Source organism: Cavia porcellus, unplaced genomic scaffold (genome assembly GCF_034190915.1).
Source record: "Cavia porcellus strain 051 isolate PalLab524CR breed Dunkin Hartley unplaced genomic scaffold, mCavPor4.1 scaffold_20, whole genome shotgun sequence".
In the NCBI taxonomy this organism is placed as follows: Eukaryota; Metazoa; Chordata; class Mammalia; order Rodentia; family Caviidae; genus Cavia; species Cavia porcellus.
Window position 1 is genome coordinate 66142409 of NW_026947503.1, and position 5455 is coordinate 66147863.

General features: G+C 47.7%; 1 long non-coding RNA gene across 1 annotated transcript; it reads left to right on the forward strand.

Moving 5' to 3' along the window:
- The first annotated feature begins 1082 nt into the window (after positions 1–1082).
- Positions 1083–5179, forward strand: LOC134471885 (uncharacterized). The gene is made up of 2 exons (XR_010041591.1): positions 1083–1548; positions 4210–5179. It is a non-coding gene; the product is annotated as an uncharacterized LOC134471885 (long non-coding RNA).
- The last annotated feature ends 276 nt before the right edge of the window (positions 5180–5455 follow it).

A 5455-nucleotide genomic window follows, 5' to 3' on the forward strand; every position in this document is an offset into this window, starting at 1 on the left:
GCTCCTGTCCAATTCTCCTGGGAACTGGGTGCAGTGCACAACACAACGCTGCTCTTACCAAGCGTTATGGGGTCCCAGACAGATTTCCAGGTTCCTGTGTGCTGCAAAGAATTGGACAGTGCAGCCCACAACGGCAAGGAGACAACGGCAGAGCTCATTAAAGCAGAAGCACACTCCACGAAAGGAACCGGACCAGGTGCTATGGGAGGGTAGGTTAAATGTCCCCTGCTGTAAGTCCCCTGCCCCAGGGCCTCCAGAGACTGCAGGGCTGGCAGCAGGACTGCCAGGCTGCTGAGTCACGTGCACCTGTTCCTCTTGGCGCCTGCTCCACTCGTCATGGCTGGAGGCATGTGCTGCAGCCCCTCTCAGGAACCCCCGGTGAGCCTCAGGGAAGAAAAGTTGACACACAGGGAGGCCTCAGGTGCCTGCATCTGGGTTTGGAATTGGCAGGATTTCCCCAGGCGGGTGCTCAGGCCATACCACCACCAGGACATGGTGAGCCCTGGAGCAGCATCGCGGGTGAGTCCTGGGCAGTGGATCACCAGTGTCCAGGGTAGAGGAGGGGCTTGTCCTACAACCCCAGTCATGCTGTCTGTGTCACTGCCAATCAGAGGGGCTCACATAGCCGTGGCCTTGGGGACTTCTCCAGGATCTGTCATGCAGACTTGGCTGCCCTGTGACCTGTGTCCTAGGCTCCTGGGGTTGTACCTCCACAGAGGTTGGGCTGGCAGAGTACAGCCCAAGACCCCACTGTGAATGACATGGGGACCATCGACTGTCTAGCCTGTCCCCAGGCCCAGGTTGGCAAAGATCCGCTCATCCTGCAGGGTATTCCAAGGCCCAGGGATTCTCTCCCAGGACCAGAGGCCACACCTATCTGCAGAAACCACCCCAAGGAGCCCCACATGGTCCTCCTGGCTCAGCCCTGCAACTCTATAGTTACTGGGTGAGTGGTGCCTGGAGAGGAAATCTCTGAGCCCTGCTGAGCACAGTGTTCATCACTAGTTGCAGGGAGCCGCGCGACAACTCCATTGCTACCTCCCTGCCTCTCTCTCTTGTATGGGCACAGTGCGTCTGCCTACATTAACCATAATCCTCTCCTGCTTACATCACATACCCGGATATGACGATGACCCTGTTGTATTCATCCCCATAGCCTCTTCCTGTCCCACCAGCCCACCCTTTCCCTATAAAAGATGTAATCACTTCCGGAATAAACAGGGGCTTGATCGGATTCTCTCTCGACTTGCTTCCATCTCACTTTGTCTCCCGTATGTATTTATTTAATCCCCGTTCCCCCTCCAGGTATACCCCATGGATTGATCCGCAGGCCGGATCAAGTGGCGCCCAGCATGGGGGCTCCTGGCACGGAGGAGTCAACGAGGGAGACGTTCGAGACAGCCAGCTTAAAGTGAAAGCAAATTGAACCAGAGACCGCAGCAAGAACTGAGCAAACTAAATCAAGGATTAAAGCTAAAAGCAAAAGGACATTAAATCAAGTACCAAGGCCTGCGCAGATGACTACCCAATGTGCCTGCCCGAGTCATGGTGAGTGAACGGCGACCCCATTCCCTTTCCCGGACATGGGTCAAGCATTGAGTGAACACAAAGTGTTTGTGGGAGGCCTTATAAAGGCATTCAAGACAAGAGGGGTGAGGGTTAGAACAAAAGAATTATTGCAGTATTTTCAATTTATCCATAAGGTTTGCCCTAGAGGGTTCTATAGATACCAAGAGGTGGAATAGAGTAAGAGACACTTTAAAAGATTATTATAGGGTTTTCAGCCCAGAAAATGTTCCAGTGACCACCTTTGCATATTGGAATTTAATCTCTGAGCTGCTTGCCCAGCGGCATGCAGATCCTCAGATTGAGGAGACAGTCACACTAGGCCCTCCGAGCTGCACAGACTTATAGTGCTCCTAAGATGGTGCCTGCCTCCTCGTGGCAAGCCTCATGGCACTCTTAAAATGGCACTTGCCTCACTTCTGCCACATCAGCATGGGGCCCTCCCCAAAATGGTGTTTCCAGTGACGGAAACAAACATACCTCCCCAAGATGGCGCTGCACAGCCACAAGATGTCATGGGCGCTGCGCCGCTAGCTCCACAGGTCATTAGGACCCATATGCCATTCACAATGGCAGCTTTAAAAGAATTAAAGACAGTGGTTGCCCAATATGGCCTTACAGCAGCTTTCATTCTTGCTGTTTTAAATTCTCTGGCTGACGGCTGGCTCACACCTACAGATTGACAAAGATTGGCCTGAGTGACTTTATTGGGTGGCAATTATCTTTTGTAAAAATCAGAATATACAAAAAATTGAAAAGAGACCACCAGGCGCAATACACAAGCCGGCAATGGGTTCAACCTTAATATGTTAATAGTGGAAGATGCCTATGCATGCAGAAAGGCTCAAAAAGAGTTTAATCCAACACTTTTCGCTCAAATTCAAACAGCAGCTACTCGAGCATGGAGAAAGCTGCCTGCAAAAGATAATATGAGCTCCTCTCTCACTAGCATTAAGCAAGGCCCAGATAAACCCTTTTCAGAGTTTGTTGATTGTTTGATTGCTGCTGCTAGTGGAATCTTTGGCTGCGCTGATGCAGGCACTGATTTTGTTGAACAGCTGGCTTTTAAAGGTGCCGGCACCATCTGCCAGGCTGCTATCAGACCTCATAAAAATAGAACAGGCCTAATGGGATATATACACCTTTGCTGTGGCTGCTACCTTGCAGGGGCTTGCAGTTGGACAGTTCTTGTCTCAAAAGCATGAACAGGACTGTTTTGCCTGTGGAGAGACTGGTCATTTTACAAAAAAGACTCCAGAGATAGAGATTCCAATGTCAATTACTTTGACTCATTTAACTGATTGGAGTGATATTGGTCTGGTCTCTTAAGTTTTATTTCAGCATATGTAAGGATGTGGACAACTGCTAAAAGGAAAATGAGAGACACTATGGTAGTTATTATTGTCTTCCCCAATGTCAGATCTTGAAAACCTAAGAAGCCTTCATCATCCTGTAATGATTTGATTAGTTCTATAATATGCAGTGTGTATTTAATGTGCATGAAGATGGGGACAACTGTTTGGAGGAAACTAGAGACAATTGAGTAAACAGTAAAGATCTCCAGTGGACTTGCTTTGAAATCTGTATTTCTTTAAATCTTTTTTTAAAAACTGTTTTGTTCTGTTTTGATATGTTTGGTCTTGCCCTCTTTGAGATGGAAGGCAAGTGTGTGGGACTGATAAATATGTTACTGGGTTTTTGTTGGATCATTGGGAAGAGCTGTTGGCAGTGTCACTGTTTGGATGTCACTTTATGTGCTTTGATTTTGTGGCCTGGGTGACTATTTCTGAGATGACAATGTGTAACTTATTAACTGTTGATTTACCATTTATTTTTCTGTAATTCTGTATTAAGATCACTAGAAAACAAGCCAGACAGATACTAAAAAATTGCCTTTCTTGTGCCATGCACCTCCCAGTTCCACACTTTGAGGTTAATCCTAAAAGACTTATCCCCAATGTATTATGGCAAATGGATGTCACCCACATTCCTGAGCTTGGCAATCTTAAATATGTTCATGTAACTATAAATATCTTTAGTGGTTTCATTTATACCTCTCCCCAGTCTGGCAAAGCTACCAAATGTTATTAGCCATATGTTAACTACCTTATCAGTTCTGAGATGCCCACAACAATTAAAGACTGATAATGGTCCAGGTTATGCTAGTTCTGCCTTTGCTCGTTTCTGTCAACATCTTAATATTGATCATATAAAAGGCATACCTTATAACACTCAAGGTCAAGGCACATTTCTCCCTAAAACTCACTGTTGATAAAATAAAAAAGGGGGAATGGTACCACAAGGAGGACACCTAAAAATATTCTACCTCATGCCTTATTTATCATTAATTTTTAAATTTGGATGCTTCTGGACAGTCAACAGCCATGCATTTTTGGTATTCTGAAACACAAAAGCAATTTGCTTCTGTACTACGGAGAGACTTCCTGACTAATTCATGGCATGGCCCGGACCCCGTTCTCATATGGGGATGAGGCTCAGTGTGTGTTTACTCTCAACAAGACAGAGAGGCTAGATGGCTACCTGAGTGCCTTGTAAAACAAATAGACAGTTCTTCAAAGACCCCATGCAATGCCCAGGAATAACGTCATTTCCTGAGGCACAATCCCCGGTGTTCTCTTACAGGTGACACAACTCCCCGGAGCCTTATGCTGCCTACTCAGCCTTCTCCTTGGACCGTACCACACCCATGATGGATTTAGACCCTGCCAAACAGACTACAACTGCTGACAGCCATGCACACAACCCCCTGTAACTGTGGAGGAGGCTCTTCTTGGTCGGGAGGAACATAAACCAGCCAAATAGACTGTGTCCAGTGTTATGCGAGACAAGCTCCAAGAAATAGAAGAACAACTTCAACAGTGACAACAACAAATGGCTGCCAACCCCTTCTCCTCGATGTGTGTATGTGTGTGGGGGGGACTTTTTCCCTTACCTAGCGCCCCTTTTGGGTCCCCTAGCTGCCCTATTGCTTCTCCTTTCTGTGAGTCCTTGTATTTTTTGGAGGATTATGATGCTCATTAATAACCAGATAGACACGTTTATGGCAAAGCCCATTCAGGTACACTATCATCAACTGGAGAAGGCAGATCAACAAACCTACCAGGAAGGAATTCCCACAAATGGCCCATATGACAGTGCGGCCTAACTGCCCTGAGGCAATGGACAGGCAGTCAGAGATGGGCAACTAGGAGATGCATGCTAACTCCATCCGCCGCCTAAGACAGGCACAGGACCAACTGCTGTCCTGCAAGCCCATGACAGGTAAGGCCTGGTTGGGTTCATGTAATGAGGTCCTTGACCTAAGACAGACGCTGTCCTCACAGGGCCTGCCATACTCCTGATTAAATAATATAGAAAGGGAGGAGATGTAGGGAGCCGCGCGACAGCCCCATTGTTGCTTCCCTGCTTCTCTCTCTCCTATGGGCACAATTTGTCTGCCTACATTAACCATAATCCTCTCCTGCTTACATCACATACCCGGATGTGACGATGACCCTGTTGTATTCATCCCCATAGCCTCTTCCTGTCCCACCAGCCTGCCCTTTCCCTATAAAAGATGTAATCACTTCCGGAATAAATGGGGGCTTGATCAGATTCTCTCTCGACTTGCTTCCGTCTCTCTTCATCTCCCCTATGTCTTTATTTAATCCCCATTCCCCCTCCAGGTACACCCCACAGATTGATCCACAGGCCGGATCAACTAGTGTGGGGAGTTCCCTGGCCCTTCCCAAGTTGGGTCTGAGGAATAGGGACGTGACTCACTAGGAAGGAGAGAGCACTCAGGGCCAGGGCTCCCCTTTCTTCCTTTCTTCTCTGCTCAGTACCCCGTTTTCCATGCCCGGAAGTTCTCTTTCCTCCAGTCCCATTT